The sequence below is a fragment of the Pinus tabuliformis genome, chromosome Q (assembly GCF_031772625.1).
Source record: "Pinus tabuliformis cultivar Carrire ecotype Pingquan chromosome Q, CPIR1, whole genome shotgun sequence".
In the NCBI taxonomy this organism is placed as follows: Eukaryota; Viridiplantae; Streptophyta; class Pinopsida; order Pinales; family Pinaceae; genus Pinus; species Pinus tabuliformis.
The window spans coordinates 506511805-506525121 of NC_142296.1; positions in this window are offsets into that span (position 1 = coordinate 506511805).

Consider the following 13317-nt stretch of genomic DNA (forward strand, 5'->3'; position numbering starts at 1 on the left):
GGTTATGCTGCTGGAGAAGAGATGCATGTCAAGACACATATAGTTACTCGCCCAGCCAGGAGAAGGGTCGACGTCAGAACAATGGTTGTAACTTTTCCTGTTTATTAATTGATGAGCGACTGCTATTATAGTTCCAATCTCATTATCAATCATGGTGATATGTTGATTTATTTCCTTTCTGACTGAAATATAGTTGTGCCTTGGTAGTTTTTATGTTGGTATCTGTCTCTTCCTTTGCATGTGCAGGTATTCGTTATGATCTGTTGGAGCAAGGGAGCGAGGATATCAACTCTGCTTCAATCATAGCGTTGGACTCCAGGTTAGTCTTCTTGATTCACCTTTGATGCATAACTAGGAACTTGCGTAGCAGCGTGGTTTGTTTGTGGCTAGTTCTGTGATAGGCTAGTGGGATCGCCTCTGTCCGCAGAGGGGATTTACCTTACCAACACTATCATCCCATCCACTATGGACTATTCCACTTGGTGTTAGACGGATATTTCTAGTTCATGTGCATCTCTTCTTGGGTGGTACTATTACCTCTCACTTAGAGGCTCACTTTTCTCCCCACTAGTGGTTTAAGGGACCTTAACTTAGGTTCATAGTGTGTTGTGCACTAGCAAAACCCTTAACCACTAGCCCTTTTGGAAATGACCTGTAAGTAGATCGCAGTCTCACTCGAAGAACTTATGGGAGGTTGTAGAACTAGGTTTTGTATAGCCAGAGGGATATACGCATTGTTACCTCTGTGTGTTCACTTATGTCTTATATCTACCTACAAACTTGCATTCATGAATAACTTTGCGTTGATGATTAATATTACAGATTGGTACTTATCACATAGACATAACATAAAAAACATAACATGTATTCTTTAACATAATTTAGTGAACAACATGCATAACAATATTAGTAACAATAGAGAATGGATATAGAAAGGTAAAAAATACTTCATAAAAAATTCTTCTTTATTAATAACGATCTTCAATACATTCTCTTCCCTAACATGTGCACCTAGCTATAGGTGGTCTGCACACTTAGCTATAGACTTTTCAAGGCCTCTACACACTCAGCTACGAGGCCTTCCTCGGAAATACAGACTCAAGATAGAGAATATGAACAATATATTCTTAGTTCTTCTATTTCTTTTGACAAAGTATTACATGTCCCTATATAGGTTTCGATACTACAAAAAAATGGTCCACATACTATGGATCTAACAAAACAATGACTGAAACCCAATACTCATTACAAAATAACGGGCTTTGACCCGCCCTAAAGCCCCTAAAATAGTGATTGATGAATATAACTTTGTCGGATCCACGCGCTCCACTGCTAAAAATGCGGAGTCTTTGACCCAAAACATGGACCAAGTTGGGTTGTGTCCAATATGCCCCCAACTCTCACTCGTGACTCATCCTGAGTCACTCAGCTTCGATTCCCTTGATTTTTGTTGAAATTCCATTGTAGACTCCATTATACTACTAGATTGTCTCTACCATTTGTTTCTCTTGTTTGTCTACTTCCTCCAACAATTCCTCTGTGGTTGGGACAACATCCTTCTGCAGTATTTCTGCCTCCATTTTCTTCAAATCTTTGAGATTTTTTCCCAGTTCCTATGATATTTTAAGGGCATCATTCTACCACAACTCAGTCCTTTCCTACAAAATTTTATCCTTCCTCTGAAGATCATCTATCTGCTTTTGAAATTTCTTCCCTTTAGAAATACTGGTGATTTTCTGTAAGACTGGTAGGGTCTTTATAGCTACTAATATTTTATTACGCTACTTCTGATTCACCTGTAATTCTTCCTAAATATTTGTGATGTTTGGATCCTCTGTAGTGAGGTCCAAATCTGCATTATGTCATCCAATAATTCCCCCAGCCCATCACTGTGTCGGAGATACTTTTCAATGTTTCCTTTAAGTATTTCTGCCTCTGCTCCTCCACTTCTAGTGGCGTGGTAGGCTACATCCTTATTTACAGCTCTGATATCTGCACTTCATACTTTAACTTTATCTTCCCCATTGTATTATTTAAATCCTTGATCGCGAGGATGAGTTGCACGACCTTCTATGTTGGTGGTTCCTCCTTTCCAACCTTCACATACAAGATTTTGCTGCAACTTTCTTCAATGGCTTTTACCAACTGTTATTATTGTTGATATGCTTCATCTCTTTTCCTAGCCACCTCCTCTAGCTTCTTCCTCAATGCAGCTTTCTCCTTTTCTGTTTGCATGGTCATCACCAAGGTTCATGACTCCAACTCCTACAACTCACTGGAACAACTCTGACCTCCTAACTCCACTTTCTTGGTATTAAACCTCCTTCAGATATCTACCTGGTTCAAATTGAGGATATTTTCTTCATTTCTTAAAGTCCCAGTCTTCCATCTTTATTTGGGGGATCGTCCCCAACACTTCGCCCTCAAATGACACTTCCTCTAGGAAACAAATTGAACACGTCCAACTTTCTATCCTTGGGATCCTTAACTGGTTTAGCATTTGGTTTTCTTGGTGGAATGTAAGCTGGGAGCACAATAGGAATCTCTTCGTCCTCTCTCTTGATGTGTTGAAATTCGACCTCCTCTTCACTACCATTGATCTATTGAGGAGTCTTCTACTGTATCAATTTCTTTCCTTTTTGTATCGTCTTCTTCCCCTTATCTTCTTTGTTCTTCGTGTGAACTTCCATATTTGTTTTCTTCCTCAAGGATGTCTTGAGTTCCTCCCTCAAGACCTCAGTTGGTCTCTTGTACTGCTTCTTCTGTGGTTGTGTTTCTATGGGTACCTTCTTTCTCAGCAACCTTTAGCACCCTGGGGACATGGGTCCCTTCGCTCCTTGTGCCTCCATAATACTTGCTAATCCTTTCTCTACAAATATTCCAACAAGTTCCTCAAAACTCCATTTAGACATACAATAGCTCTCTTCTATGCAATTTCTCAACTTCTCCAGATAGAAAAGTGTCAAATGTGGTGTAGGATATGGTTTTTTTAATAAATTCTAATTCCATCCTCATGATTGCTCCAATATTTTCTCATTTGATGTAGGTATGGGGTGAGATACAACAATATGTGCTTCGTAAATGCTCTTTTCCATGTCCCTTAACAACAATTTTCTTTTAATGGTACCCTTTTCCTTTCAACAGTCATTTTCCAACCAACTTTGACGAACCTTCCCTTGTAGCACAGTCACCTTTTCTTTGTCGCAACTCTTTCAAACTTCATCATACTTCTGAGTATCGCGTAGTAATATTCCTTCAACAAAGTCCCTTTCTGTAGAGAATTTTATAGTCACATGCCCAATTTCAACTGAAAGTGGCACTAAGACTTCCTTCCCTTCAATTTTTAGTGTGAAGCTCCATAGATAGAGTCATCCCTGTATATCTTCAATCTGCTGCCATTCACTCATCTCAGAATCAGCTGACCATTCAAGTTCGCGAACTGAACTGCACCACCATCAGAGGTGTGCTTAATGATATATTTTCCTAACCAATGTTTTTTAAGTTTTCCTAGGAACTTTTTGAATTTTCTATCATATAATAATACAATATCTCCTTACTAGAATTTCTTCTTCTTGATACACCTGTCATGTCAGGCTCTCTCCCTTACTTTTTGTACTTGCTAATTGAAACCTGCTACAAGCATGTCTTCTTCTAGAGCTAGTATCCATGAAATTCTTCTCTTCACAGTGTTAGGGTCTACCATATCTATGACAACTGCATTTCCCAAACATGGCACAATGTATTCCATAGGCATAACTTCCTCCTATCCATATACCAACCTAAATGGTGTCTGCCCTATCAATTTCTTGCATGTTGTTCTATATGCCCACAACACCATTGGAATTGTTAAATCCCAGTCATCTCTGTCCACATTGCATACCTTGGTTAATGAATTCTCTAGAATATTATTGAAATATTCCACTGTTCCATTTCCTGAGGAATAGGGAGTGCTCTTCTAGTGGTAAACCTAAAATTCCTCAGCTAGTGCTTCAATGGTTTTGTTCAAGAAATGTGTTCCTTGGTCACTCATCAATATCTTAAGATAGTAAAACTTGGACAGTATATATTCAAAGATGATTCACATCAGTTTCTACACTGCAATCCTTAGCTAGTTGTTCCTCATCCCATCTTATCAAATAATTAGTTGCAGTGATTGTATACCTCACAATAGTCTTCTTTCCTAGAAAATTGATAGGTCCAACAAAGTTAATAACCCATTTTTCAAAAGCCTACAAAGTTACCTATGGCACTAGTGGAATCTCATCTCTTCTAGATGGCTTTCCTATTCTTTGACATACATCACATGCTTGACAAAATTATTTTGCATCCTTATGTACTATGGGCCACCATAACCAAGCTATCAAGATTTTTTGCATAGTGGACTTTCCTGCATAATGCCCCCCTATGACTCCTCCATGAGCTTCTATCACAATACTCTGTCATTCATGTTCAGGGACATATCTGCATAGTACTTCATCTAGTCCCATTTTGTATAAGTTTCCAGAAATCAATGAAAAATCAACTGCTTGAATGACCAACTCCTTCTTTTGCTTCATAGTGTACTCTGTAGGCACCATTCATGTGGTCAAAAATGGAATAATATCTGTGAAGTGATCATTTGTGCCTCTAATTGTGAATAGTTGTGCATCAAGACAATCATCTTTGATATTTGTGGGTTATTCTCCTGTCTTTATTCTTGATAGATGACCAGGTCTAGCATTTAATTTCCTTGGCTTTACTATAACTTCAAAGTCATATACCTCGAATAATAACAACCATCAACAGATCTTTCCTCCTAAAACAGACTTATTCACCAAATATTTCAATGCGGAGTGATCAATGAACATTTTTAAATGCACCCCCAACAAATAGTGTCTAAAATTTTGTAAGGCATACACCATAGGTAATTCCTCTCTTTCCTTCCTGATATAGTTATTTTTCATATTGGACAATTTCCTAGTTGCAAATTCTATGGGACGATGAATTTCCCTTTCTCCTGGCATAGGTAGCACTACGCCCAATCCTATGCAGGATGTATCAACTTGTACATGGAACTCCTTCTTATAGTCCACGAAAACAAGAATAGGTGAAATTACCATCTTCTCTTTCATTACATCCAGGATCTTCCAACACTCTTCATTCCATTGAAAAGTCACATCATTCTTCAGCAATTTCTCCATCTACGTAGTTATCTGTGCGTACCCCTTTATAAATTTTCTGTATAGTGTGTCTCAGCGTGGTGCAGAGTTGTCTCACTGTTTTTGGTGTTGGCAGGTTCACAATAACTGTGATCTTCGTGGGATCCACCATTAATCCTTATTTACAAACTACATGTCCCAACTGTACACCAAATGGTGCACAAGAGATTCACTTCTTCAAGTTCAATGATATATGTTGTTGCCTCCACGTATCCAACATCAACCTTAAGCTTTCCACATGCTTCTTTAATAGACCAAAGATTGCCCAATCATCAAAGCATACTTCTAGAAACTTGTGTATAGTTTCCTTGAAGGCCATAATTACAACTCTGTAAAATATAGCAGGTGCATTCTTAAATACAAAAGGCATCATTGTGTACTAATAAGAGTCCCAGTCTATCACAAAAGTTTTTTTATGTCTATCTTCCAAAGCAATTCTGATCTGATGGTATCCTGAAGAGCCATCTATGAAATAATAGGCCTCCTTTCCTCCTACATTATACAATACTTCATTTTTAAATGGTGTAGGGAAGGGGTCGTGTAGGCATGCACCATTTAATTTCCTCTTTTGCCTTATTTTCCTGAACCACCATGAGACTTACCCATTCAGACTCTTCAACAAGTTCAATTATCTGAGTTGTTAACATTTTGTCTAATTCTTCTTTCACCTTCTCCTTGTATTTTGGATACAGTTTATAAGGTCTCTATGTGACAGGCTTCACATTCGGCTTCATAGGTATCCTCATGACTCCCAAAACTCCTAATATGCCTTTCATATCAGAAAACTTAGTAGGGAACAACTCTTGGTATTCATGAAAGAGATATGTTATCTTGCTAACTATGTCTTCATACCAATAATCTCCTATTGTTGCATACTTCGGTTCAACCTTTGACCCTATATTTACCTTCCTCATCTTCAATGGCTTCATTATATCAGGCTTCGTTATATGCACTCATTCTTCTTGCGGAATTTACCCACAAGCTACCATACAGAGCTATATGTGGTCTCTAGGATCATTTTTGCCATCATTCTTTTCTATGAGCTCTGTTTCTACTGTTAGAGCCTAAATCTACCTCAAGCTGAGAAAGGCAGGTCTAGGGTAACATCAAACCATGCTTAACCTAGTAGCTAGCCCTACCAGGTCGAGAGAGGGCTCTCTCCTTGTCAATATCAATGAAAATTTATCAAGGAAGGGTTGAGATGATTGATATAAAAACTAATTTTAGGCTAGGTATGTTTGTGATTTTGTTTGATTTTAATGGTTGGTTGTTGGATCAAATGGCGAAGGCAACTTGGGTCCGGGAAATCAACACAGATTTGCAGAGGTTTCTGTGTGGCGAGGTAGGCAATTGTTTTAGCACTTTGAATGAGTGTAATGGTGAGTCTAAAGACTGGTGAGAAGTTAGAGAGGGCATGCAAGTGTCATGAGTCCTCTTCTAATAGTAGAAGACATTTAAAACTAAATAAACCCCAAGGTAGAGCACTGAAACACCAATGAATTCCACCTTTTACACTTGATTCATTTAGTTATGCAAAATAATAGAGATGATGGCACATATAAACATAAGATAAACTAAAATAACAGAGGAAAAACAATCCTAATTCACATTACCACAAGAATCCCACAAAATGCTGCAAAACCCTGGTTCATTTCCTTGCCAAACTGCAGAAGTGATGTACAAAGTAGCTCAATGCATCCACAAGAGTCCAACCTTGACAAATTACTAATAAAGTACAAGATATAGGCATCGAACCACCTATTCTAGCTATCAGGGGTCGAATCCATGAGTCAAGGACCTGTTTCAACAAGATCTAAACTAGGAACTGAAAAATAGGCAACGGAACAGCTTGCCTCTAAAACTATGGAAACTGATTCATTCATCCTCAAACCAACTCTAACTGATGTATCTACCTCCATAGGTCATTTTTCATCATTTTTACATCATGGTACATCAAGTTACATCATATTAAACCATGAATTTATCAAATAGAGAAGAAAAAGTTAAACTGGTAGAAAACTAGGCGAAATTCTCAGCAAATAGGCAAAACTGGGAATTTTTTCTCCTATGCGTAGCACCACTGATTCTATGCGTAGCACTTTTTCCAAGCCAATTTTGGAAGGCTTCCTGAAGTCCAAATAAGGTGTAGAATAGCTCATTGGAAATCTTGGTGAGTCTACTTTCTGGGACAACTTGAATTTTTTGATTTGGAGTCCATTTGCCCCTCCAAAAGTGCAATCTCCCAAGACTGCCTCCTATGTGGCGAAAAGGTGGAAGAGAGAGCACTTTTTGGGTGTTTTTGGCCCTTTTGGAGGTCCAGAACTTGTCAAAATTTCTCAGCCATTTCTAAGAATACATAAATTTTCATGTTGATTCCAAAAATGTAAATTTTTTTGCAAATAGAGGCCCCCATCAAAACTGTAGCGCTGGTGGCGCTACGCACCTATTGGAAAAACCTGCTTTTTACATTAAAAATTTCAAACATGACAAAAATTGCTCCAAATTTCTTGAAATTTTGCATGAGTGATCCTGTTAGGTGCTTTGCTGGGCCAATGATGCTTCAGGCAAGATCTTGAGCTTATCATTCTCTTTCTTTGCTCCTTAAGGCCTTCCACGGAACTGTCACTAAGGGTTTTTTCCTCCATTTCATACTCATTGTCCATCTCCATTGTTTTCCCTTGGTTTTGAAAAATGTGGTTGTATATGGATGTATTATGGATAATAGTGTGGAAATAAGGTGAAGGAAAGAAATGGGCAGAGCGTGTGTGAAAAGGTATGCTAAACAGAGTTTAGGGATGAGTAGGGTTTTAGGGAGAGTGGGTACAGTTTGATGATGTGAATAGGGTTTGGGGAGTGTATAGGGTTAATGTTTAGGAATAATGTATAGGGCTTAGGGTTTGGTAATAGGGAGTGAGTGCCAATGATTTTGGGAGAGGGAAATAGGAAGGGATTTAGTGAAATTTAGTGCAAGGGAATGGAGTATAGGAAGATAATCAAAGGGGAATTAAAACAACAGAAAACAAAACCCTATGCAAATTTTTCAAGACAATTTTAGAGACAGCTAGGGTTTAGTTTTTAGACACACAAATCACCACCACAGATGAAAAAGATCCCTTGCTAGACTAGATGTGAATCTTTACTTGTTGAGAGGTTACTTGTGAATTTGGAGGCAGAAGAAGGTGATGAAATTTGATTTGGAGCTCAACAGGCAGGTGCATAGCACTGCCTCCCAGGTGTGTAGTGCACTTTGTATGCATAGCACCTAAACAAACTCAGTGTAAAACCTCTGCTAGGTGCGGAGCGCTAGCTGACAGGTGCATGGTGCTTTGTGAAAGACACCTTTGGAGGCCTTCTTGGTGTCCAAATTGGGCGTGTGATAGCTCGTTGGAAATCTTATTGAGTCTAATTTCCAACACAACTTGAATTTTTCAATTTGGAGTTCATTTTACCTATAAAAAGTAAAATATCCCAAGACTGGTCAAAATGTGCAAAATGAGGTTGCCAAAATGCAGAGTGTTGTTGCAGTGAAATTTTGAAGGTCTTCCTCAACTCCAAATCGAGCTTAGGATAGCTCATTGGAAATATATTTGTGTCTAGTTATCATTTAATTCATCAAGCAAGTCATTTGGACAACCATGCTAGGATAAATATTTATTTTCCCAAGGCCACTCCAGAGGTGCATCAACCCTCCTGAGGCAAGTTTACTTTTGACATTTCTCTAAAACCATGACACCTATGTAAAAAGTGAAGGAGGTTTTTAGTACTTGGACTATTGTTGACAAAAAACTCTCTCAATATTTCCAAATTCATGTTTTCTTGCTCAGAAACATAATTTGAGTAAAACATATCTCGATCTGTGGAATAGGGGATTTGTCGAAATGAAGTGAAATGAAGGGGATAAGGGGCTTCTAAATTCTTGAGGAAATTTTGAGAAGTAGGGAGGGATGTTAGGAAATATGGGAATTCTAATTTAAAATATTGAGTGAGGGGAAGGGGTCCAAAAGGGAAAAACACAGCCTTAGCCTAGAAAATTGTCAAATTGTAGCAAGAAACAAGGGTTTGTGGAAAAATGGGGGATTTGAGGGATATCAGTGATGGGAAGTGCTTAATAAGGTACATTAAGGATATGGGAAGGTGTATGAACATTAGGACACAAGTTTTGTTGATGATTTGACCATCCAAGATAAATTACCTTCAAAACCCTAGGAGAGGGAAGTGAGCCTTACCTAAGCACAACTGAAACACGAACAAGGTGTAAAATGACCCATTGGAACCTGAAATAATGATGAAAACTCTCTGACTGATGGTACACTCAGCTGAATGGTGACATGGACCAACATTTGGAAAACTTTGGTAGGAGTGAAAAAAAAACCCTAGACCTAATACCTAGTGACCAAATTTTACTGGAAAACTCACTAGAATGACAAAATTTGACTTTGACACGCTGAGACCACTTTGTAAGAGCATATTTGATCACTGGTGGAAGGTTTCAAATACTGACACTAACATTGGCTCCAATGGGGATGGTAGCTCCTTGGAGGTGCCAAGAACCATAGATCTTTAGGAGAGTAGACCAGTGCCTTATCCATTGGGCATGGAGTCAAAAACTCAATCTGAAATGCATGACTAAAAACTGATGACTTGATGACACAAACTGTCTTGAAACTGACTCAATATTGAAACACAACTGACAAACTGGAAAATATGCTCAAAATAGAGCTTATTCAATAAAACCTACTCTAACTATTCCATTTATCACCTAATCAAGTGAAATGAAACAACCAATGGAACCAGGTAAGCATTCTGGCTGCGGTTTGCATTCTCCACAAGTGCTTGCTTATGAACAACAAGAAAGAACTACTGAAAGGAAACTCCCAGGAAAACTTGTAAACAGATCCGTTGAATGATATGGATTCTCTATCTGATTCCAAAAGCACTGCATAAGGATATTGAGATCCATGCACACTGGGACTTATCTCATCCAATGGATTACTTTTCTTCTCCTCGTACCATGAAAGCAAACTTTCATCTGAGCTTTGTGACGAGACTCCTGCTGAAAATGACAAAGAAACCAGTTGCCAAATCAATTTTGCATTAGTACATGTTTCAAGCTCATAGGTAGCTAATGGAGAATGACTTTGACTGTAGATATCATCTAACACATCAGCTACTAGATCGTGAAAAAATTGAAAAGACTGTTGCGACTCATTTTCTATTGGTTATAATGAGATTGCATGATTTTCTACAGGTTGCTCATTTGAAGATATACTTTGCAATTTTCCTTTCAAAAACTGAAATGGTTCAAAACAAAATGGTACGCAAACATCTTGCATCATTTGATCATATGGTCCAGCTTCCAAGTCTTCATCTGCAACTTGACAATCAATGGCATTTGGAGGCTGCAACTCTGGATATGAAAAGTCTTGAACAAGGATTTCATTGCCCTCAAGATGGTCCAAATCAAGACTTGTTGACAGTTGATTTTTGATTGCACGAAAGTTGTCTTTGATGAACTGAAACGAAGCAAAACAAAAAGGCAAAGATACTTCACTTACATCAAAATTTTCTGCACTTTCCTCCTCACTTTCATAGTTGATATAAAACAGCTGATCGCTGTACTCGAATTGTTGGAAATGAACTTCCTCCTTCCACAAACCAGCTGTTGATTTGTCTGCAAGGCTAGCTTCTATTTGGAGAACATAATCATCATCATATTGATCAAACTGAGGCAAATCATCAGTATAAAACACATCATCAAGCATACATGTCATATCAATAGATCTCTATTCTCCAAGATGATCTACAAAACAATCAATATTGGATCTATGACAACTAGGATAAGAAAGAAAAAGTTTTAGATCAACCTCTTGTTCTTATTTAATCAACGAGCCACGGTCTTGAGCATCATACTCATTCCTTGTCGTGATCTTTTTCATCATCTCTTCCACTGCACTTACCAAAATGTCGAGCTTTACCACTAAAGATGTCGATTCTTTTGGATCTATGTTCTTCACCTCTTCTTCCTTCAACTTTGCCCTTTTGATAAGAAAATTAGCCTCTACATCTACTGCACTGTTTTTCATCTCTTCAAGTGTTGCAAGATTCCTTTCTCTCAGCTGAAACTCCATTTCTGGATCAAAGGCTTCCGGGTAGTGCAAGAGAGAAGATCCAGGAGGAGGTCTTATATTAATAGGTATCGAATAATAAAATTGGTTGGATCTAGCAGAAAACTGTTGTACTATCTCCCCTGGTAGTCTTTTCAACTAGTTATACTCTTCTATAATCAAGAAAGGGTTCTATCTAGCCACCCACCCGTCGACGAACACCTTGATGAACTACTGGAAATATTAGATGCTCGCATCAGGCTGGGTTTTGAACAAACTCTTGACTTTGTCTTGCAAAGAGAGAGCAAAAAGCCTAATACTAACATCTTTTTCATCAACTTCAAAAAGATCAAGAAAAGACTCAAAATTCAATACATGTCTCTCAGCAGTGATGTTTTCGCATTCACCATCAAATCTTGGTAGATATAGGTCATGGTTTTTAGGGAAAGCATGGGATATAGGAGGTAAAATCATAGGCTTGTATCGGTCTGGAATTTTACAAGGTATAGGGGTATGTATAGAAGGTGTAGAATCAATCTTGGTCTCTTGAGGTTCATCAGTTTGAAGACGGTCATCACAAGATTTAGAAAAAAGGTCTTGATCAAGATCAAAGGCATGAGAACATTTTGTATTCACAATCTTCAAACGGAAGGAATCAAATGTGGGTCTTGGATCTTTTCTCAAATACAATATACTTTGCAAAGCCTTCTTGACATTCTCAGGAAAAGAGAAGAGATCATTTATAACAAAGAAAAAAATGTCTTGAATGAAATTCCAACTTGAATACCTGATCTTTCCATATTGTCCTTTCATGTTTCTTCTGGTTAGGTTCACCTCTAGTGGAGTCCTTGGATCTAGTCTTGAAAATGATTTGGAGCTTCCAGGTGAATGATTTCAACCTTCAGATGTCTAATCATTGTCCACCATCACCAATCAGATCTGAACTTGATTACATTTTGTCGAGGAACATAAAACTACATTCCCCAGTATGGTCACCACTATGTTAAAGCCTAAATCTACCTCAGGCTGAGAAAGGCAGGTCTAAGGTAACATCAAACCATGCTTAACCTGGTAGCTAGCCCTACCAGGTCTGGAGAGGGCTCTCTCCTTGTAAATATCAATGCAAATTTATCAAAGAAGGCTTGAGATGACTGAGATAAAAACTAATTTTAGGCTAGGTATGTTTCCTTACAGGATTTTGTTTAATTTTAATGGTTGGTTGTTGGATGAGATGGGAAAGGCAGCCTTGGGTCCGAGAAATCAACACAGATTTGCAGAGGTTTCTGTGGGGCGAGGTAGGCAAGTGTTTTAGCACTTTGAAATGAGTGTAATGGTGAGTCTAAAGACTGGTGAGAAGCTAAAGAGGGCATGCAAGTGTCATGATTCCTCTTCAAATAGTAGAAAACATTTAAAACTAAATAAACCCCAAGGTAGAGCACTGAAACACCAACGAATTCCACCTTTTACACTTGATTCATTTAGTTATGCAGAATAAGATATATGATGGCACATATAAACATAATATAAACTAAAATAATAGAGGAAAAACAACGCTAATTCACATTACCACAAGAATCCCACAAAATGCTGCAAAACCCTGGTTCATTTCCTTGCCAAACTGCAAAAGTGATGTACAAAGTAGCTCAATGCATCCACAAGAGTCCAACCTTGACAAATGACTAAGAAAGTACATGATATAGGCATCAAACCATGTATGCTATCCATCAACGGTCAAATCCATGATTCAAGGAGCTGTTTCAACAAGATCTAAACTACGAACTGAAAAATAGGCAATGGAACAGCTTGCCTCTAAAACTATGGAAACTTATTCATTCATCCCCAAACCAACTCTAACTGATGTATCTACCTCCTTAGGTCATTTTTCATCATTTTTACATCATGGTACATCAAGTTACATCATATTACATCATGAATTTATCAAAGAGAGAAGAAAAATTCAAACTAGTAGAAAACTAGGCAAAATTCTGAGCAAACAGGCAAAACTGGCAATTTTT